The 23,202-nt window shown below is 51.3% G+C and overlaps 1 protein-coding gene across 6 annotated transcripts in view; it reads left to right on the top strand.

Annotated features, from left to right (window-relative positions):
• The first annotated feature begins 246 nt into the window (after positions 1 to 246).
• Positions 247 to 23,202, top strand: part of WSCD2 (WSC domain containing 2) — a 119,449-nt gene continuing 96,493 nt past the window's right edge. The window contains exon 1 of one of the 6 annotated variants that reach the window (XM_025474333.3): positions 247 to 380. The gene's annotated coding sequence lies outside the window, so the exon portion shown is untranslated. Of the gene's footprint in view, positions 381 to 1,274; positions 1,424 to 1,646; positions 1,735 to 3,256; positions 3,391 to 19,577; positions 19,602 to 23,202 lie in introns of those variants that run through there. The other 5 variants (XM_049101534.1, XM_025474331.3, XM_025474336.3 and 2 more) reach the window with 5 other exon arrangements.

The raw sequence follows: 23,202 nt of genomic DNA, 5'->3' as shown, positions 1-23,202 counted from the left end.
TGGAGTCAGATGGCCCAGGGTCTAGCTCCCATACTTTTTAGCTGCGCTAACTCGGGTGAACTTCACCTCCTGGGGCCCTAAATCTCTCATCTGAAAAATGGAATTGGAACTAGCTGCCTTCTAGAGTTGTTTCCATGACTTAACGAGATGATGTATTTGAAACTACGCTGGATAGGTGCCTGGCATTTGGGAGACACCCTCTCTCAATGGGGGCTCTCAGGAGAGCAGCTCCCTTCCCCGACGTTTGCTGGAGATCCTCTCAAGGTGGGCAGTATCTATCCTCCCCACTTTACAGATGAGGATGCAGAAGTTCAAAGGGATGCTGAGATCCAAGGTCACCGAGCTCAGAAGGACTCTTCTGCAACAGGCTGCGAGAGAGGGTAAGTGACTAGCCCGAGGCTACACAGCTTAAACCTACTTCCTGTTAACACGACGGACTCAACACCAACAAACCAAATTGCCCTCGAAAGGGGTAGGCTCTTTGCAAGGTAGCGTGTGCTCAGTGTCTTGAACTCGGCAGCAGCGGCAGCAAATGCTCTGCCCTTTGCTGGGTGCTTCCTCAGTGCCTGCGGCGCGCCACTTTGCAGAATCCGTTGGCTCCGCCAACTGTGCGGGCCACCGCCCTCCCCGGACGCGGGTCTGCGAGCCCACTGTAGAGACGAGCAAAGCGAGGCCCGGGGCCTGACGCCGGCGGCTGGCTGCGCGGGCGGCTGCGGGAGGGCCGGGTGGCACGCAAGGAGTTAAGCGGCGGCCGCGCTGTGGCTCCGCGCGAGGAGCGCGCCCGGTCGAGGCGCGCTGCTGGCGGCGGCGGCGGCGGCGGCGGCGGCGGCGGCGGCGGCGGCGGCGGCGCGGGGAGCTCGGCCGGAGAGGGAGGTCGGGCGCGGAGCGAGCGGCGCGCGGGAGGCGAGCGGGAGGCGAGGCGCGCAGCCAGCCCGGCGCCCGGCGGCCGCCCGCGCCCGCGCCCGCACCCGCGCCCCCGGCCTCGACCTCCCCGGGCCGGGTGGCCGCGCGGGGCCTCGTCGCGGCGGCGGGGCCCCCGCAGTGCCGCCCGCCCGGGCGCCGGGCTCGCGGGAGCCGGGCTTCCCCTCGGCGCCGCCGCCCGCTCCCCGGCTCGCCGGCTGGCGTCGCCACCGCCTCCTCGGCCGGGCCGCCGCCGCCCGCTGCAGTCCGGGGCGCACACTCTTGCACTTTGCCGCTGGCGGCGCGCGGGGCGCCCCCTGCACCAGCGCGGAGAGCGCGCCCCCCGGCCCGGCGGAGGCGGCTGGGCGGCGAGAAGGGAAGCCCGGGCTCCGCGTCGCTGGATGCCGCTGCAGCCCCGGCGGCCGGGGAGGCGCCCCGGAGCCCTCGGAGCCCCCGGCGCCCCCGGAGCCCCCGGCGCCTGCCGGGCTCGGCGGGCGGACTTGCAAGTGGCCGCGGACCCCAGGTGAGGGCGGAGGCGCGGGGCCCGGCGAGGGCCGCCGGGGGGAGCGGGGCGCCGAGCCGCTGCCCGGCGATCGCCGCCCGATCCGGGCTCCCAGGTCCCGCCGCCTCCCCGCGGGCCGGGGGCTCGGCGCGCAGAGCCCGGTGAGGACGGAGCCCGGAGCGGGGACAGCCCAGCGCCGGGTGAATGACAAACTTTCTCTCCTCTGGCGCAGGGCGGGCGGTTGCGGCTCATCCAAGCGTCCTTCCTGCGGGCATCCCACTGGGTGCCCCTCCTGAGGCTGAGCTGGGCCGGGGGCGAGGCGCCGGGCCCCTGTAAGTCACGACTTCCCCTTGCTCCGCCGGGGCAGAGTTCCGGAGGAGAAGGGGCCGGTCATATTTTCGAGTTGGCTTTGGGAGGTGCTTGTTGCGGTGATCCTCGGGTGCATGCGTTGTCCTGGCGTCTGGAGGCAGCTCCCAGGGCTGCCCAGGGGATGGGCTTTGTGGGGAGTGCTTTGCAGGCTTGCTTCAGCCCATTCCCGCGTGTGTCTCTGCGTGTGTCAGGACGAGGAGCGACAACGGGAGCCGGGCCCCCACTCAGACTGCCTCTGGCCAAGCCCTTCCCACAGCCCCAAGTGTCATCACAGGAGCCCACTCACTTCTTTGGCAGAGACGGCAGCAGAGGTGGGGATCACCTCCCATCACCTGCAGCTCCTGAGATGAGCAAAAGATTTGGGGGAAGTTACCTGGGCCACTCGAGGAGATCATTCACTGGGGAGGCACAAACTTTGTGCGGAAAGAGGGGCTGGAGTGGACAGTTGGATAGAGAGAGGCTCTGGGCGTCTTGGTCTGTGGCTCAGGGTGTGGATAGTCCTCACCCTTTCCAGGTCCCTAGAGGCTCTGCAGAGCCCAGCACATAGCTCATGAGTTTGGCTGAATTCTTCTTCTTCCTAATGAAAAGCAGGCTCCAAAGAGCCACCTGGTCTCTGAGGAGCATTTTGGAGTCACCCCTGTGGCCACAGCCTCCTAGATAGCATCGTGCTGCCTCAGGGGGGTACAGCCTAGGGTTGGGGTCATCTGGATGGACTGCTTGGTCAGTAAGGCAGGCGGTGAAAGTGCTTCTGACTGTGACTTGAAGTTTGAAAATAGTGTGCTGGTCCTGCTGGGGCTGAGCATCTGCCCCTGGGGACTAGCATTGCTGTGTGGTCCTGGGCCAGTTCTTGGGGTGTGAGGGTAGGGCCATGCTAGGAGCTGCTTCCCTAGGCTGCCGAGACCTGAGGTCAGAGGCTGGTGATGTCCTGGGGAAACCTCATCTCTGGGGCAGAAGACTGAGCTTGGAGACTGCTGGCAATGTGCTGTGTGACTTCGGGCGAATCACTAGACCTCTCTGGGCTCTGGTGGCTGCTTCTGCAAAATGAAGAGATTTCACGTGTCTTCAGAGGTCCCAGTTCAGGCACTTCTCAGACACAGAGCGATCATCACTGACGAGATCTTCAAAATCCTGTAATGTGGTGTAGCACTTGAGAGGCGTGGGATGCATCTGAGGTTGACCAGTCACTTCACCCTCCAGACCTCGGTGGGCCTCCGTAAGATGGGGAACTCATGGTTCCTGGGAGGAAGAGTGTTGGGGGTGGGGGGTACCGACTGGGATGGTGCATGGGAAGTGCTTACCGTAGAGTCTGGTGAAGACTGGGTCTCCGCCGGCTCGGGCATGCAGCAGCAGGGCTGCGTTTTTGGGTGTTGTGTGTGAGCAGGCGGTGCTGTTTCCCCAGGGAAGCTCTCTGGGTCCCACCTGAGCACCAGGTGATCCTTGGGGGGGGGGGCCGCGGGGGCCCTTGTTCTCTCCAATCAGCTGACACCTGCAGTCCCCACCCCCTTGCTGCTTCCTCATAAAAGCTCTGCTGGGCCAGCAGCTCCTAGAGAGGAGCTCAGGGCAGTTAGGGAGGGCCTGTGCGCCCAGCTGCTGCGTCGCCATGACAACAGAAGGTGGAGGTAAGCTGTCTCCATGGCTTCAACTTTGCAGCTGTGCAGGGACCCAGGGCCCAGAAGTTCAGTATGTCTGGGCGTCAGGCGCCCAGGCTGCTGAGGCTGTTGGAACGGGCGAAGCTGTTGTTCCCTAGAGGAACAGCTGCGCTAGGGAAAGTGCCGTGTGTGCACACACGCGCACCTGTGCGTGCATGCGTGCCTGGGTATATGTGTGCATGCATGAGCGTGCGTGTTTGGGGTAAGGGGGTATGGTTGCTGAGATTATGGGGAAAGGCAGCAGTTTTGGTCAGTCTTGTTTATTTCTGAGTGGTTCTGAGGCTTGGGACCTCTGTGTCCTTACCCAAACTAGGGGTCCCCTGGGTCCATGCGGAACCCACCGGTGGGGAGGGCAGACCTCATCTTGGCTGCCACGGAGTGAGTTCCTGGGCTTGCGGTAGGGACTGGGGCAGAAGCAGTAGGCCAGGTGCTGGCTCGGCCTGTGGGCTTGACTTTTAGGACTCTGAGAACATGAACGGTTTGCTTTCTTGGTGGCGTACGATGTGGACGTGTGTAGGTGCCTGTGTGTAAATGAGTGTAATCTCATGCAGGTCTGTGCCCACGTGTTCATATGTCTGACAGAATATAGAAACCTTATGCGTGTGTGTGTGTACACATGTGAAGAGTGTCGATCTGGGTGTGTACTTGTGGCATTGCTTCTCTGTGGATTTCTGAGTGTGTGCGTGTGCGTGTCTGCAAGGGAATGTGTGCCTGTGTGAGTCACAGCAAGTGTGGGTACGCATACACGCTTGCGAGTGTTGAACAGTCGGGTGAATATGAGTTGGATGTGTGTCTGTGACCAGGTAGGTGCGTGGCTGCACTACGGCACACATGTGTCTGGTGGGGGAGGCGGTCTGGGTGGCGAAACCCGTTTGAGAGGCTGGGCAAGCCTGTCTGGGTGCCTGCATGAGCAGCCGTGTGTGCTGTCTGCACGTGTCTGGGTGTGTGTGAGTGCCTGCATGCGTGTGCAATGCTGTGAGCGTGAACCTGTGGTATGTGCTTACAGCCTCCAGGTTTTTCAGTGTACCTTTGTGCCCACGTATGTATAGCATTGCACATCTCCTTGCAAACAGGTGTGTGTACCTGTTTGTAACCCCTGTGAGTATCTCCACATATATGTGTGCTTCTGTGGGTGTATCCCTGTGTGTATGGCAGGGTAAACTTCCTGTGCATCTCTGTATATATGCCTGTGTCTCTGAGTGTGCATTCCTGTGTGTAGCACTGCATGCTTGCTTGTGTCTCGTGTGTGTTTCTGAGTATGGGTATCTGGTGTGTTGGTTGCTGTGCGCATTGGAGGGTGTCTCCACGTACATGTGTCTCTGAATGTGTGTTTGTGGGAGTTGCAGTATAACTTTTGTGCATGTCTCCTGCGCATGAGTGTGTTTCTGAGTGTGTGTGTGCCTGCAGCATGTTTGCCTGTCTGTGGGGCAGTGCAACTTCTGTGCGTGTCTCGTGTGTGTGTGTGTGTGTATTTCCACAGGTGTGTCTGTGTATCCGTCGCAGAGGTGTAAGAGCGTGTGGGGTGGATGTAAGCTGAGAGCTTCCCAACAGAAAACCTCTTGGAACCTTTGAAGCCACTCTTCGCCCCGCTGCTCGGGTCAGGACTGTGTTTGTGCTGTGCACACGCCAAGTGTTGACTCGGTGATCTGTGCCAGCTCCGAATAGGTGGTGGGGATGTTGTGTGTGCATTTTTCCAAGTGCCTTTGCTCTGAAGCCCGTGTCCCCCATGGCCCGGCCCCCTGGGCTCCCACAGCACCTCCAGCCTCTCTCACCGAAAGCCTGCACGCAGGACAGTTGCCGAACAAGCTCACAGATGTTAAGAGCACAGGTATAATTTTAGGCAGAAGGTCTGAAAATAGACAGCCCAGGACGCACTGAACATCTCGACAGCAGTGCTTCTAATTAGGAGCAACTTGTTTTCCTTAAATAAACAAATCAAGTGAGGAAAGAAATTGCCCGAGATTAATGGCTCCCCGGAGCAGGTCCAGATGTTGGGAAGATGGGGATGGGGTCCCCAAGGAGTGCCATTGCTAGCACTCAGGGTCTTTTGTAGATTTGAACCACACTCTGATGAGGCAGAGGGGCCGAAGAGGAACCTGGTGAGGGGGGCAGGTCCAGTGGGGCCCCCTTTCCAAGGGTTGGCTGGTGTTTGGTGATTGTGGTGGAGACGCCACTGACCCCAGTTCCTCCCTCCTGCATGCCCCCCTGCGCTTAGCTGGGAGACTTTGCCATTTCCCTCACTCAAGGGGTGGCCGGGTTTATGCCCCTGCTCCTTCATGTTGGGTTTGGCCATGTTGACTGGCTTTGGTCTTTAGTGTGAGGTGGAAGTGACGGTGGGTTCGTTCCCAGCTTAGGTCTCGAGGGCGCCCTGTTTCTGCCATGAGTTGGGGAGGAGCTTCCCCACGGCAGCTGCCACCCACTCAGAATGAACATGTGTCCAACCACCCTGAGCCCAAACCTCAATAAACAGCCTAGCTCAGTTAGGCTCCTGCTGGCCACAAACAGCTTAGTAAGGGAAATGCTCCTTCTTGTACGTTCCTGGGGTTTAATGGGTGTTTGTTACGCACCATTGCTGTGGTTCTAGCTAGCTTGTGCAGTTACCAGCATGCGTATGTATCTCCTGCTTGGCCCAGGTGCTTGTTCAGAGCTGCATAATGAACACTTAAACTTCTCAGCCCGGATATCCCGTCGCTACCTTGTTTCTGCTCATCAACATCAACAGTGGTGATGATGACAATGTATACATGTTTTTGGAGGCCTTAGCTGACTCCGTGCCCCATGCCCTCAGAGGTGGGCACCGTCTTCTGTTGTAAGCTGTGAGGCTCAGATAGGTGAGTTGGCCGGTCTCATCACACGGCCCAGAAGAGGCATACCTGGGGTTTCCACCCGGATCACCCGACTTCAGAGACCACATTTTTAATATGTTGTCATACTGCCTCCCCAGTGCCAGCAGGTGTATTTTGACAGAAATGACGGCATAACCTATATTTGACATTTTCTGCTTACCTCGCCTGGAGTTTGGATAGGCAGGAAATAATCATGTCATAGAAATGGGAAGTGTCTGTCCAGATTGAGGGATGATTCATTCATTCACTCATTCATTCATTCATGGGCATACTCATTCATTCAACATGAGTGATCACTGATGATCAGTATTTGCTCAGAACCTTCTAATTATCATACCGTGTGCTGGACACTAAGGCCATTCAGGTGAGAGACCCCAATTCTGTCCTCAGGAGCTTACAGTTTGGAGAGAAAGAAGGAGGCAGATTAGACTGGGATCCAGTCCAATCTTGACCCCTTCCTGAGAGCGGCTTCATCCCTACCATCCTGGACTGTTGGAGAATCAAAGGAGGTCGTGTTGACCAAGCCCTTCACACGGTGCCTGGCACATGGGAAGTCACATAGGACCTTCTGCCTCCTATTCTTTTTCTTTCTCCTCTTCCTTATGGAGGAGACAGTTGAATGTCATAGCTAGACTAACACTGAGATGGGAGAAACTAGGGGTCACGGGATCCCAGATAGGGTGATAACCATTTTGTTTTGTCCGAAACTGTGAGGTTTTTCAAGATGCAGAAATTTTTTAAAAAATATTTTTATTTATTCATGGGAGACACACAGAGAAAGGCAGAGACATAGGCAGATGGAGAAGCAGGTTCCCTGCGGGGAGCCCGATGTGGGACTCAATTCCAGGACCCCAGGATCACAACCTGGCCCAAAGGCAGGTGCTCAACCACTGAGCCACCCAGGCGCCCCAGGTTGCAGGATTTAGTGCCAAAACCAGGAGAGTCCCATGCAAACCAGGAAAAGTTAGTTACCTTTGTCCTAGAGGAGGTGCTGGACCCCGCTGGGAATGATTTAGAACAGGGCTTGGTAAACTATGGCCCACAGGCCAAGTCTAGTCCCCTGTCTGCTCTTATAAATAAAGTTTTACTGGGACATGGGGTTAGCCATTCATTCATGTATTGTCTATGACTGCTTTCCAGTTACAACTGCAGAGTTGAGTAGTTGTGACAGAGTCCATACGGCCTGCACAACCTACAATATTTACTATCATATCCTTTACAGAAAAAAAAATTGCTGACCTCTGAGCTTAGAAAGCCCAGCCAGGGTCCTGGGCATTGGCCAAGAGTGATGAAGCGAAAAGTTGGTGCGCTTGGCTGAATCACTGGGTCAGGTGGTGCGTGAGGCTTGGATCCAGGGGGTTAGGAAGAGGGTAGCACCTCCAGAGACTCTCTGACTTGGTGAACCAGGAGAATTCTGAGATGGGGAGATGGAGACCCAGAGAAGGGAAGAGAAGAGAAGAGCCTCTGGATGGGAAGTGAGGCATCTGGGTCTCCACTCTGCCACCCATTGACTTTGTGGCCATGAGCAAGTGCCTTTCCTTCCCCATTCAGGATGGCCAGTGTGGGTCTGTGGGCGAGCCCACAGTCTGGGTGGGCATGAATGACTGGAGATGGCCAGAGAATCCGCTTCTAGGCCTGTGAACAGCAGCCAGCTTACATGGGTCTGGGCACAAGGGCAGTGTGCACTGGGCTCTGGCTTTGTGGATTCAGTCCCAGAACCTCCAGGAAGCTGGGGCCACACGACATTTGCCATGATGACCCATGGAGAAGTTTCTGGGGATGGCAGACCACTCGTGTTTCTCCTTCCCTTAGACTGTCCCCAAGGTGAGCCCCATTGGGCCAAGATGGCCCCAGTGTCTCCCTGATAAGGTGTCAGTCAATAAGCCACTGGCCTGGATTCTTTGTAGTTTGAATGCCTACCTCTTGGACAGGGAGAAAATCCAGAATTTCTGGATCAATCTAACTTGCTTTCATTTCTGTAAAGCTTTAACCATCATGATTGCAGGCCTTTTGTCCTAGAAACTCAACTATACATAAAACGGAACAAAAAAGTCATCCCATGTAATTGCCACAGTGTCCATATCAGGAAAGAGCCAATATTTCTCACTCAGAGCCTGTTTACTCTTAGTTTGCACACTATTCTGATAAGCTCAGGAACCTGACTTACAGCCTGGGCTTTTATAGCCTACAGAATGAGCAAATCAGACCTATATGGGATGGTAGATAAAGCATGGTGACTACAGCCAGGAACGACAGCTGACAGCCTGAGAACAAGGGTACAGATGAAGAGGTTATCAAAATAAGCACGAGGGGCACCTGGCTGGCTCACTTGGTAGAACGTGGCAACTCTTGATCTTGGGGTCATAGGTTCAAGCCCCACATTGGGGGTAGAGTTTACTTAAAAAAATAAAAGTAAAAATCTTGAAAATAAGCATGAAAACAAAAAGAATCACAGCCTAGGGGGGATTTAGCACAGGGATCAAGTGCCCCCTCATCCCAGTAGCTTCTGCTCCTCTCAATATTACAGAACCGTGCAACCAATTATACAACAGTGTGATGCAGGGTGCGGTATTAGAGGACGGCAACAATGTGGGCTCTGTGATGGCGCTAAGAACCGGTGAACCCCATTCAGTAGGCAGGGTGAAGGGTCAAGAATAATTCATTGTATAAAATATTTCCATCCCTGTGGTTAAGCTGGTCAACGTTTCTGTGTCTGATGCCTCAGGTGTCTGAAAATTCACTTACGTAGAACTCTGTTTCTTATGGTGTCGGGTGAATGATACCCTGCTGTACCTAGAAAAGTATCTGGCGCATGGTAGGCACTCAAGAAATAAACATTCTCTGCAGGCAGGCAAATCTGGGTTCAGATGCCAGCCACTTACCAACAGCGAGTAGTCCCCTCTCTTGCCTCAGTGTTCTCATCTGTAAAATGGGGACACCCACGGAGGAGCTAAAGTGGCTGCCAAACACCAGAGCACTCTGTCCGCGCTTGGTGTCTGGGATGTTTGCTTCCCATCTTGTTGATCTCATCTGGAAGCCAGCCACCTGCAGAAACCAGGCTGGCACGAGCACTAGGACGCGGGGTCTGGCTATCGGGTGGCTAGTGCACAGGAAGGCCCGCCAGCACCGGGCGCTGGGATGGACTTGAGTGGCGAGCCAGCTTCGAAGGTGCCACAGTCTCCAAGAAGTACAGTGGCATCTTCATACGTGCCCAGTGGCCTGCCTGACTCCAGTCTGACTCAGGAGTGGGGACCTTGGCTTGCACAGTTGAATAGGCTTGTGTTCGCACCGCAGCTGTCTCACTCACAAGCTGAGTGAGCCTCAGGAAGTTGTTTGAGCTCACTTTGCCTCCATTTCCCCACCTATAAAACAGGAACAATGATGCTTGCTGTGGCGGGTTATAGGGACTCTGAGGAAATGCCCTGCGTATATTAAGTACACAGTGATGATCATCCAAGCCAGAAGACGTTTTCTCGAATGGGCATAACTTAGATTCCTTCCAGCATCATCAAAGTATCCATAGGCCTCTGGTTGGGACCAGGGATGAATTTGCCAATTTCTTCATCGTCCTCAAACCAGCCAGGGCATCTCTGGGCAGTTTTCTCTTTGAACTTGAGCTTTCTCTTCCATTCAGAAGTATACTTGGGTATCCATTCATTTATGCCAGCACTCCTTTATTGGGTGCCTACCTCCTACCAGAGCTTCCAAGTTCTGTGCTTGGCCCTGGAAGGAGACTCCCAACTGACAAGCCATCTAACCAGAAGAAAGAATGAGAAAGGAAGGAAGGAAGGAAGGAAGGAAGGAAGGAAGGAAGGAAGGAAGGAAAGAGAGAGAGAGAAAGAAAGGAAAGAAAGGAAAGAAAGAAAGAAAGAAAGAGAAAGAAAGAAAGAAAGAAAGAAAGAAAGAAAGAAAGAAAGAAAGAAAGAAAGAAAGAAAGAAAAAACGCACATCTAGAGAGGCACAGTCTAAAGTAGCAGAGCTGGGATTTGAACATGGGTCCCACCCTAGAGCCCATACTCCGTTCTCTGCACAGCATGGTCTATTGCCTAGGGTGTCATGCACACCCAAAGGTGAATGTGCAAGCAGATTTTTACACAAGCTGGGAGAGAATGGGTTGGGGCTTAGGGTGCAGTAAAGGAAGTCCAGGTGTTGAGAAAAGCCATGGCATGCTGATATTAGGCCCTCACATCCATCGAGGTTCACCCATTTGTTTGCTTAAAAAATTCTTACCGAGCACTTACTGCGTGCAAGCCCTGTGAAGACAATGGAGAAAAAAACCAAGGTGCTCTCCTGCATATAATTGCAACTCAAGGTAACTGTCAGGAAGGGAAGTGTCTGACACTGGGAGGGTACAAGTTAGGGCATTTGAAAGGAAGTCTGCCTTGAGACAGAGAAAAATTCAGCTGGTATTTGAAGGATGAGCAGGTTTACCCAGGTGAAGAATGGGAAGACAGAAGCAGCATGTGCAAAGGCCCTGGGGTGGGAAGGAGAATGGCATGAACCAAGGACATGGACACTAGGGCTTTTGGGTGGGTGGGAGGAAACTGGTACACAATGAAAATGGACGATTCCCAGGGCCTCGTGGGCCTCCTATGTGTTCTGGCCTTTATCCTTCTGGCAGTGGAAAACCTTGTAAAGATTTTAAGCAAGAGAGTGAAATGATTCCATTAAACCCTGGTTGGAGCAACAAGAAAAATACCCCGCACCCCCATGTGAGGTGGGAGCCCATTGAAGTCCCAACAAAGAGGGAGCTGAGCAGACAGCAGTGATTTCAGGAATTCAGGCTCATTATGCAAAACACATGGCCTTCCAAGGGAGAGGTGAGCTTTGGAAAAAAGAGTCAACAAATTAGTTTTTTAATCTGCTTTAAGTTGCTGAAGTGCCCTGTCTTCCTTCCATTGTCACCTGATGGCCTGTGGGCTATTTTAACTTTTATTAGAGAATTTTTTTTAAATTAAAGGAGTTTTTTTCTTTTTGAAAAACAAATCCCAGCCGTGTTTTGATAAGATAGAATTAAAAATGGCACTGGGGAAATGCCACGGTAAGCTTTGATTTTTCTCCTTATGGCATCTGAACTGATTTAAATAATAATTATATATTTCATCTCAGTGCAGCCTCCTTTCCTCCTTTCTGGCCTCCCCAACATACTACCAGCAGCTCTGAACATGTGCTGTTCCGAAAACCCCCAACTTTTAGCTCCTACAGGCACATGGACAGCCCATTAAGAGACCTACAAGATTTCTGACTAAACTGCGTTAGGTTTAGACTGAATCTCAATTCATGTGCTACTGATTCACAGCTGTGTGACTTTAGGTAATTTATTTCAGTCCCCTTAGCCTCCAGTTACATATGTAAAATGGAAATTAATGACAGTATTTATATTCAACAGGATTCTTTGGATTGTAAGACACACAAAATCCACCTTAAATATCATTACACTCTTATTCTCAATGTATTGCCTTATGTAACTAGCAGTCTGGCTTCAGGAGTAGCTGGATCCAGAAGCTCAACAGTGTTCCTGCTCTCTCTTCTTTCCTCATAGCTTTTTGACTCTCCTTTTCTCTGTGTGGGCTTCCTACTCAGACTGGCTCTGGCTGTTTTCTTTCTGGGCACAGATGCCCATCAGTAGCTCCATGTCTCCATCATGCCAACTGCAAGCCCAGTTCCAGCAAGTGCTGGAATTGAGCCTTCAGGCCTCTTGGAACCAGTCATTATGGACCCAATCTAAGTCACATGATCCCTGGGGCCTTGTGACAGGTGAATACTCTCTGCAGCTTCCTGAGCCACAAGACCCACAGTGGGAGAGGGATTGGTCCTCAAAGGAAAATCAGGACCCAGTTAACTGAAGAAGGGGAAGCAAATGCTGGTCAGACTAAAATGACCTCTTGGCAGGCTGTCCAGTTGGCACCAGTGCTGCAGGGCTGAAATGAGACCAGGTGTGCCAGGTGCTCAGGATGTGCTGACTCCTCAGCACTGCCACGCTGGTGATTGTTACTGGCTAATAGAAGCCAGGCCGGGGCTCCGCAAGTAGTTGGGGCGACGGGAGACACCTCTGACCAGAATGCTTAGCCTGGACATCCTGTTGCCTGCTGTGAGCCTTGGACCTGTCACTTCCCTTCCAGCTTTGGTTGCTGAAAGCCACTGTCCCCAAACAAGCCCCACCTCATGTGTCAATACACCAGCTAAAAGCTGTAATGCCTCAAAGGAGGCGGGGAGAGGTTGTATATCTAGACCCTTCCAGGGTAGTAGGTCCCATGGGAGGGAAACTGAGCAGAGGGACCTCAGTGAACTAGAGACCAGGTGCCTTGCCTACAAGGGCTCTTGCTTCTAATTCCTGCCCCCTGTCACCAGGGAGTGCTGAGTCCTGGGTACCCGCATCTTTCTCGATTATTGTTTCCAATAGGATTCCAGGGTTTTATGCAAAATTCACCCCCTTATAAATGATCACCAATTCAGGTGATCTTTTTTTTTTAATATTTATTTATTTATTTGTTTGTTTGTTTATTTATTTATTTATTTATTTATTTATTTATTTATTTATGATAGAGAGAGAGAGAGAGAGAGAGAGAGGCAGAGACACAGGAGGAGGGAGAAGCAGGCTCCATGCCAGGAGCCCGACGCAGGACTCGATCCTGGGACTCCAGGATCACGCCCTGAGCCAAAGGCAGGCATCAAACCACTGAGCCACCCAGGGATCCCCTAATTCAGGTGATCTTAAAACACAGGACAGACCAAGCAGGCTTGTCTGTGGGTTCGTTCAGGCCAATGTTGTAAAGTCAGGTGTCGCCAGGGAGGGGGATGTGGAGCTGGTTCCGCCCTCACCGAACAGAGCTCATGTTGTGGATAACCTCAGAAGACATACCGGCCCATTATTCTAGAAACCTGGGTCCTGGGCAGTGTGCTTTTGGCATTGCTGTGGTTGGCCACGGAGGAACCTTTTCACTCTGAACTGCACCATTTGTAACGGCTCTGTGGATTGGGTGGAATTTGGTGAGAGTGACCGCTTAGAAGGAGTTCATTTTGCTGCCTGAGATTATTAATGTTCTCTCTGATTTCCTGCTTCACGCTATTGATTTCCTGGTATAAAACTTTCTATGCAGAGGCTAAGAAGATATTCAGTGGCCATCCCTCCAGGTGAGGGAGAATTCAATCCTGGCTCCCACCCTCTGCTGTGTGACTAAGGGCAGCTCACTGTACCTCTCTGAGTCTCCGTGTTCTCACTGGCAACATGGGTGTCCTCGTAGCTCCTGCCTCCTAAGGAGGTGACGGGCACATAGTAGGTACTCAGCCAAGCTTAGCTTCTCCTGCAAAACTATAGCCCTAGCAACCTGGGGAGATGGTCATGCTCCTTATATGTACTGAGTACCCACTCTGTGCCAGGGCCCCTTAGCAACATGGAGTCTAGATCTAGCTCTCTTGGCCTTTTTTCCCTAGCTCTCTCTTTCTTTTTCTTTTTTTTCTTTCTTTCAAGACAGAAACTTTTAAAAAAAATTTTTGTATATTTTTAAAAATTTTATTTATTTTAGAATGTGTGAGTGGGGAGAGGGATAGAGGGAAAGCAAGAGGACCTCAAGCTGACTCTGTGCTGAGCACAGAGCCTGATGCAGGGCTTGTTGTCATGACCCTGGGATTATAACCTGAGCTGAAACCACAAGAGCTAGATGCTTAACCAACTGAGCCACTCAAATGCCACAGAGAGGGAGAACCATAAGCAAGACTCCACAGACATGGGGTCCTATGCGGGGCTTGATCTCTCGACCCTGAGATCATGACCTGAGCCAAAAATCAAAAGTCAGATGCTTAACTGACTGAGCCATCTAGGCACCTCTCCCTAGCTCCTTGAACTCACCTTAATGCCTTCTACCTCTGGGCCTTTGCACATGCTGTGCCACTTGGCTAGCATGTTTTTCCCTCTCCATCTCTACCCTTCCTTCACCAGATTATTTGCAACTCCTCCTTCCGGATCTTGGCTGAAGTACCGCTTCTAAGAATTCCTCTGGAGCTCCCTTAGACCAGGTCACATCTCTCCTGCCATGAGCGCTCCAAACTCCAGATCATTTCTTCAGAGTTTGTGATTACAGCACTGTGTGATGATTTAACTACCCTGTATTGCCCCTACCAGGCTGCCTGCTCGGGGTGGGAGTGGAGGTGCGGGTGGGGTCAGGAAGCTATTGAGCTCCCTTCCCGTGCTCACACTCCAAGCCTGCCACATGGTGCAGCAAAAGGTTGTGATTAATAACTGAAATGTAAAAGGAGGTCTGAGGACCCTCATGCACTGCCAGCGGGAGCATGAATTAGCACAACCGCTTTGGAAAACCATTTGGTGGTATTTACTGAAGTGGCTTAAGACCACCTCTAATCTGCTCTTCCACTCTGAGATACAGACTCAACAATAACCAGGATCTGCGTAGGTATTCTCTCTTTCTTCAACTGGTAGGACTACTATATGACTGTATGTATGTAATAATATGTGTCTACTTATATAATAACACACTAGTGAGAAAACCAAAAACTACCTGGATGTCCTTTATGATAGAATAGACAAGTAAAAGGAAGTTCCAACACACCATGGAGTAGCAGACAGTAGTAAAAAGGAACAAGCTGCAGCTACATGCTGGAGAAGGATGGATCATGCACAAAATAATGCCAAGCAAACAAAGCAGACATACAAAATCATACAGTATCTAATTCTCATTAGAAAAAGCTTGAAATAGAAGCTAAACCTGAGTTTAGGAATGCCTACTTGCTTTAGGTCAACATGTAAAGTGAAGCAAGGGAAAAATGGTTGCAGTAGTCAGGGGGCAGTTACTTTGCGGGGGGGTGGGAAGGGGCCTGGAAGGGGCTTGTTCTCTGTCCTGCCCTGAAGGTGAGCGTGTGTTCATTGTGTAACAGTTCACCAAACTGTTCATCTTTGTTTTGTTTTCATGGGTCCCACGAGAAGATCCCCTGAGCTCTCCCTGATAATTATATCTGGGGGGGGTCCCCACCTGAAATATACCCCTTTGCCCTTAATCTACAGAGGACCCCCTCTGCTATCTTCTTTTAAGCCTCCCCTTCCAGTGCAACAGATTACTTCTGGTGTGGAGTGTGCCCCCTGTGTGTCCCAGAATCCTCTTAGAGCTCCAAATTTACAGGTGCAGGAACAGCCCAAACAGCTTTTGTCTTGGCACAGAGGCCACCTGGCTAGAGGACACGATTAGCCCCTTTTTCCAGAATGTGATAAGGATGGAGGGTTGATTGCCCCAGAAAAAGTTAAAAAAAAAGAAAAAGAAAGAAAGAAAGAAGAAAGAAAGAAAGAAAGAAAGAAAGAGAAAGAAAGAAGAAAGAAAGAAAGAAAGAAAGAAAGAAAGAAAGAAAGAAAGAAAGAAAGAAAGAAAGAAAGAGAAAAATAAAACCCGAGAAGCATTTTCAAGTTTCTAGTTTTGCAGGCTACCCAAAGACAGGGAGATAAGCTGTCCTGGATGGAGGGTCAGATAACAGGGCTGGGGCAGTGTAAGAATAAGGAGCTGGGGCCCTGAGGTGGGGCAGCTGAGTGCTGCCCAGGGTGGGCTGGCCTTTCGGTCCAGAAGAATTAGGTCTTTGGACTTGCCATCCTGGCTGTTTGCCCATGGCCTTGACCTCCCTTTCTTTACAGACAGGAGGGTGGGCCTGGATCCTGATCTTGAATCTGGGCCCTTGCTAGAGAGCAGAAACACTATGAATTTTATAGGACCTTGGAGCTTGGAGCAGAATGCAGTGGGGTTGAGGTCTTCCAGGGCCTTCCAGAAGTCTGGCTGATGGTTTTGGATTATTAACTCCTTGATGAACTTCATCCATCCATTTAGGAAACATATGTAAATCTCTTACTCCCCATTCTATCAACAAATGAGAATTGGGCTTACCTTGGACTAGACTCTGTTAAGCCTCAATAATACAGTTTGAGCGATCAGCTGGGTTTGGTTTGTCTGGATTTTCCAGTCTAAGCATCTTGGGGACCCCTCAGTCCCAGGCAAACCTAGATGGTTGGCCCATGGTAAGAGAGATGCTTCTCATGCCCACTCTCACAGAGTTCATGGCCTGGTGGAGGAGGCAGGGAGTTACAAACCAGGAGATCAGTGTTTCAGTGGAGGAAGTAGAGGGTGGTGTGAAAGCCCAGAGGAGGCCCCTTACCCAGCAGAGGGTGTCTAGGAAGGCTTCCTGGAGGAGGTAACATCTAAACCGAAGCCTTCAAGAGGAACAGGGTCAGGCAGGAGTGAAAGGTGGGTGGGTGGGGGAGTGAAAGATGGGATTCTTGACAGGCGGGATAGGTGAGAGCCTGGTGTGTTGAAGAGGTAAATCAGGTGTGCTGTGGATCACTGAACAGCCGTTGGATGAATGAATGAGTGGGAGGTGGTGGCCTGAGCGAGTAGGGAAAGCAAGGATTGGGAAACAGTTAAGTAGTAGACTTGATCGATAAATAGAGCTGCCATCGTGTTTGTTACAGTGATGATCCTGGTGCTCTTCATAATCCTCTCCAGGGCTTGTACTCCTTCCATCATATAACAGAGGAGGGTCAGAGAGGTTAAATGATGTGAGTAAAAATCTCATGGTAATGGTGATGGAACCAGGCTCAAACTTGGGTCTTAGACACCATATTCAGAGTTTTTTCAAGCATCAGATGCCCTCATAGGGCATTAACTGCCATTATTGAGCATTTGCTACGGGCCAGCCACTACGTTTTGGATGGATCACCTTATTAATGCCTCTGACAACATCATGGATTACTGTCATTATCCTGCTTTTACCAGTGGGGACTCTGAGGATCAGAGAGGTGGAGTGAGTTGCCTGGAGTCACACAGCCAGGGTGGAGTGGACCCATGTGATTCTGGAGTCTGAGGCTGACTTCTAAGCAGGGGACAAGGAGGCACAAGCCCTCCCCACCCCACTTCAGATAATAGCCTCACCCCTGAGAGTCTTTCCTTTGCCTTTTGTCTGCTGAGGACAAATGATCAAAGGGCTCCCACTGACACATTAATTATCAAGACTGCAGTTCGAAGCGTCCTGCTGGAGACCCTGTAAAATTCACCAGGCCCCCCAGCCGTGAGAAACCTCTCCCTCCTTAGCCTTGATCTCAATAAGCCCAGTGGTAGGGGTGGGGACTGGGCTGAATGGGGCTAGGGGGTTACAGCAGACGTGCAGGCGAGGTCAAGTCAGCAAACCCCTGAGCAAATAGAGGGTCTTTTATTTCTTTTTTGGCCAAAGACAGTAGGACCCAATGTTGGCTTAATTCAGTACTGGGATGGAAGATGATAACAATGGCTTTGCAGGTTTTGTTTTGTTTTTTAATTCCCCCAGATTTTAATCTCCTTCTCTCTCCCTCTCTGTGGAAGCTTTCCCAGGGTCCTGGAGTGGAAGCATGTAAGAGGCACCCACATTGCCTGAGCTTTTGCCAGCTAGCCCCCAAGCCATGTTCACAGCCCATTTTACAGATGGGGAAGCTGAGGTCCAGCCTTCCTGAGAGACAGATGGGTGCCCTCTGGAAGCCCAAGTATGTTGCATATCTCTTTGTATAGCCCCAGCTAGACGGTGTTTCCATTTATGTATCCTCCCCGTTAGGCTGTACATTCCTTATGTGGAAATTCAGCGAACAAGTACTTATTAGTCACCTACTGTGTGCCAGGGACTGTCCTCAGTACTTTACGTGGATGGTGACCTGTCCTGAGTGTGGCCAGGCCAGGCATATACTCTGAGCAGACCTCCCTGAGCTCTGAAAGAAAAGCCCCTTTGTTGGAGCCACAAACCAGCCTTCCAGTGTAGCCGCTAGAAGTTTGCAGCGTGGCCCTCCGTCCCCACCTTTCAAGCCCTCCTTTGACCTGTGTTCAAGGGATAGCTGTACACATAACCTAACATTTGCCATCTGAGCCATTTTTAAGCATATAGTTCAGTGGTATTAAAACAGATGACCTTGAACAATTCTGAGGTTGGGGTACTGACCCCCTTGCAATATTTTTTTTATTTTTTTAATTTAAATTCAATTTTTTTTAAGATTTTGTTTATTCATGAGAGACACACAGAGAGAAGCAGAGACATAGGCAGAGGGAGAAGCAGGCTACTTGCAGGAGCCTGACGTGGGACTCAATCCCTGGATCCTGGGATCACACCCTGAGCCAAAGGCAGACCCTCAACCACTGAACCACCCAGATGTCCCTGCAATAAATTCCTTTAAAAATTTATTTATTTTAGAGAGAAAGTGTGGGGGGAGGAACAGAGGGAGAGAGACAAGCAGACTCCACACTGAGTTCAGAGCCTGATGTGGGGCTCCATCCCAAACCACCAAGACCATGACTTGAGCCAAAATTAACAGTTGGATGCTCAGCCGACTGAGCCACCCAGGTGCCCCTTTTAACTGGAATTCTTAATGATTAAAAGTCAACAGCTGGTTAGCACATACTTTGTGTGTTATGTATATCATATACGGTAATCTTCCAATAAAATGAGCTAGAGGAAAAAATTGTTAATAATGAAATCATTGGGAAAAGAAAGTACGTATATATACCGTATTGTGTATTGTATTGAAAAAAAATTCTATGGATTTACGAAACTGTGTTGTTCAGGGATCAACTGTACATTTGTAATGTACCATCACTGCCATCCAGCTCCAGAACTCTTTTCTGAGAGGTTCTTGCTCAGAGGTGGATGAACCAAGATCATCTCTGTTGGGAGGGACTTGCCCAGGTATGCAGCCAGTTAGAACCAAATTCCGGGGTCACATCCAGGCCTCCCTGTGCCTGGCAGGCCCTCCTGGGTGTCTCTCCCAGACACCTCCCACAATGCCTTGCAACCCTGGGCACCATGTGCATCCCGAGTGACCCTGTGGCCTCTGGGGACTCCCCAGGACTCACCCAGTTCCCTTCCTAATCTCTGAGAGTTTTGGAGAGGAAAACCTACTCCATAGACTAATGGCCAGTTAACTGCTCTCTTTGGCCAGATAACACTTCTCTTTTTCTTTTCTTTTTTTTTTTTTTTCTAGAAATTTTGTCTGTTTCCCCTGAGGTCTGACCAGCACTTTCTGATAGTTCCCATCCCTCTGTCGCCACCCTCCCCCTGCCCACACTGGGGCCTGACTGGGAGAGCTGCTCAGTGATAAGAGGGCCGCAGATCCCCTTTCCCGGGTGGCGCTGGCCTCCTGGACCCATCTCAAGGCGTCTGGGAGCTTTGGTTTCCCCCGACAATGAGGGCATTGAGCTGGACTCGCCCATCCTGGGATGCTCAGAGGCAGAAACCAGAGGAATAGCCGGGAGGAGAAAGAGAGGAAACAGAACCCGGCAAAACTGCCCATTCCAAAGGCCATGCGCTGGGAGAAGGAGGCCTTGCCAGGTCAGATTTCAGAGATTTTTTTTTTTTTTTAGGAAGTGCCTCTGCATGGCTTGTTTTCTCCACTGCTGGGCTGATAGGGCACAGTGCCCAAGGAGGAGCAGAGTCAGAGGCCCCATTCAGACCAGCCGAGGCAAGGGTCCAGCCCGTGCAGGGCGGCATGGGGGCCGGGGAACAAGGGCTCTGTGTTTCTGGGCACAGGGCTGGGGAGCACATGCTTCCCGGCTCCAGCCCGCACTGGACGCAATTAGAAATCCATGGTGTGGCTGGAGGAGCACGGGCTTGGGCAGCACCAGGGCTGTGTGATCTAGGTGTGCGCGAGTTTCCTCGGTGAGCTGCGTTTGGGATGAAGAGTTCTGGATGGCCAGGCCTGCCCTGGGGTAAAAATGATTCCATCTCAGGAACCTGGAGGGGGAGGAGGGGGCTTGGGCTTTCTTCCCCTGGAGACAACGAAAAGCCCAGGGAAGGGGTGGCAACTCTAATGCCCTTAGGTGCGAGGCAGGTGAGGTGAAGGCCGGTTTGTGGCAGACCTGGCAGTGCGGGGATCCTGTGCCACGTCCGATGGCTCTGTTTCCTATGGCCGATCAGAGAACTAGGTTCAGATGCCAGCTCTTCCACCTGCTGGCTAGACAGCCTCAGGCAAGCAGTTTAATCTTGTGCCTCAGTTTCCCTACCTCGAACTTTGGGTCAGTGCCAGCACTTGGGAGGGTTAAACCATTTAACACACAAAAGCACTTAGCACAGTGCTGGTTAATTTTCTCAAATTTTAGGATAAGCGGGGACAGGGTCCCTGGGTGGTTCAGTCAGTTAAGCATCTGCCTTTGGCTCAGGTCATGATTCCGGGGTCCTGGGATTGAGCCCCACGTTGGGCTCCCTGCTCAGTGGGAACCATGCTTTTCCTTCTCCCTCTGCTGCTCCCTCTGCTTGTGCTCTCTCTCTCTCTCTCTTTCAAATAAAGAAATAAAATCTTAAAAAAACAAACAGGAGCTCGGGTTTGTATTCAAGAGCTCCAGATCATTAACTGTTAGTAATGAATTCAAATAGAAAAATAGGTAGAAAAAAGAAGAAAGAAAGAAAGAAAGAAAGAAAGAAAGAAAGAAAGAAAGAAGAAAGAAAGAAAGAAAAGAAAGAAAAGAAAGAAAAGAAAGAAAGAAAGAAAGAAAGAAAGAAAGAAAGGTAGGTAGATACAGTTTGTCCTCTGGCTGTCTGCAGCTGACGGCCTGCAGGCCACCCTGGCGAACTGTGGCCAGGGGTTTTGGACAGACCTAGGCTCCAGCACTGGCTCTTCCCTTGCCTGGTTCTGGAGCCTGGACAAGTGACTTAATTTGTCTCTGCCATGTTCCCATTGTCTGGGGCATCAGTCGCGAGCTTAGCAGAAGTGATCACTCACTCACGTTGGGCAGTGGGTGAGAGTTTAATGGGGGGGGGGCGCGATGTGGGGAAATCACAAGGGGTGGGGAAGCACTCCAGAGTTAGTAGCAGAGGGAGCTATTCTGAGTAGTGACGGGAAGTCAGCTGTGTAGAAAGGATCACCTACGGGAGCTGGAGTCTTCAGTAGAGGGGCTCAGCCCGTCCTCGTGGCCCCACAGACAGAGAGAGAGAGAGAGAGAGAGAGAGAGAGATGCTGGAGGAAGGAGTGCCCTGGTCATTCGCAACCCACCGTCTCCCCTCCTGCTCTCCTACTAATCATCGTCAAGGGGAAGCCAAAGAACCAGAGGGCCTGTGGATGTGGTCCATGCAGACCACTCCCCAGGCAGAGATCCTGGCAGAGAAGGGAGAAGACAGGTGATGTCCCTGGCAGCCTCAGTTCTGGAAGGCTTTCCTTGGTCTAGGGGAAGTGCGATGCCCGACACATGGTGGTAGCAAGAGCTTGAAGGTACTCCTGTTGTCACAAAGGAGGGAAGACTGGTGCACTTCAGGGGGGAGCAGATGGCCCCCCACCCCTGGTGTTGGAAGGTGTATTTCCTATTGTGGCCGTAACAAATTACCACCAACTCGATGCCTTAGAGCAGCATACGTTTATTCCCTTACAGTTCTGAAGGTCAGAAGGCCAAAATGGGTCTCACTAGGTTAAAATCAAGATGTTGGCAGGGCAGGTGCCTTTGGGGGGCTCTCGGAGGAGGTCATTTCCTCACCCATTCCTGCTTCTAGAAGCTGCCCACGTTCCTTAGTGCATGATCCCTTTCCATCTTGAAAACCAATAATTGATCATGATGTTCTGTGTCTGCTTCTGTTGTCGTATCTGCGTCCCTGACTCTGACTTTCATGCTTCCCTCTTCTGAGGACCTTTATGATGACATCTGCCTGCTGGATGATCTAAGATAACCTCCCTAACCTCAAGACCCTTAATTTAATCCATTTGCAATGTGCCTTTAGCCCTTGAGGTGACAGGGTCACAGGTTCTGGGGATTAGGACATCTTTGAGGGCCACTGTTCTGCCCACGACTAAAGGGTTCTAGAAGCTTCTCAGATGGAAAATATATTCCCACTGCCATGCTCAGAAATCCCAAATCTCCTCCATTAGTGTCTCTTTTTTGGACTAATGATGTCCTCAAACTCCAATACTTCTTAATCTGCCCTCAAGAATTTTCCCAGAGCTGCACATTTGTCTTTAAATGGATCTTATATACACTCACTATTTTGCTCCGTGTCATCCTTAAGTGACAGTACATGTAAAGTCGAAGTCTGATGCTCAATTCTAATTTTTCTAACAATTCCCATTAAAACAATTACATAATTCTCAGCACTTCAAGGACAGTTGGTATGTGAGCCACCTAAAAGTGCCTCGTGGAGTACTATGAGTATATGTATACCGCACAGTGGGGAACTCTGGATCACCATATTAAAAGCAAATGTGTTGCCCGAATGGCAAATATACCCTGAATCCCATCCTGCTGGCTGCACTGTGATTGCATTAGGCAGGGTTCTTCTTAGAATGTGTGTGTGTGTGTGTGTGTGTGTATGTGTGTATGTGTGTATATATATATCCACATATATATGTACATGACAGAGGCAGAAACACTGAGAAATTTAATGTAAGAAATTGGCTCACGCCATTATGGAAGCCGAGAAGTCCCCCAATTTGCGATGGGCAAGCTGGAGACCCAGGAGAGCCCACGGTGTAAGTTCCAGTCTGAGTCCGAGTCTGAAGGCAGAAGAAACCAGGGGGCGAGTGAATGCACCTGTCCTCCACCTTTGTGTTCTACTGTTGCCTTCAAAGGATGGGCTGAGACCCACCCACCCTGGGGAGGGCAATCTGTTTTCCTCCATCTACCAATTCAAGTGTTTATCTCACCCCCATAGACACCCCCAGGGTAACGTTTGACCAAATGTCTGGGCACCCTATGGCTGGGTCAAGTTGACCCGTAAAATTAGCCATCACAGGGACGTTGTGAAAAGAACTCGGAGTGGGGAGTTGAAGGGACCTGGGTTTGGGTTCTGGGTCTACTCTGAATCATTGGGCAAGTCTCATTCCATTCCAGGGAGTGTCCGTTTCCTCATCTGTGTGATGGGGATCATTCCTCAGGTTCTCTCTAGTTCAGACATGTAAAGCTTCTGCTGTTAGCTGCTTGGTATCTTAATTATGAGAGAGCAGAGTGTGGGG

Source organism: Canis lupus, chromosome 26, assembly GCF_003254725.2.
Source record: "Canis lupus dingo isolate Sandy chromosome 26, ASM325472v2, whole genome shotgun sequence".
In the NCBI taxonomy this organism is placed as follows: domain Eukaryota; kingdom Metazoa; phylum Chordata; class Mammalia; order Carnivora; family Canidae; genus Canis; species Canis lupus.
The sequence above is the reverse complement of the archived record's forward strand: the minus strand, read 5'-3'. Positions and strand labels throughout refer to the sequence as shown.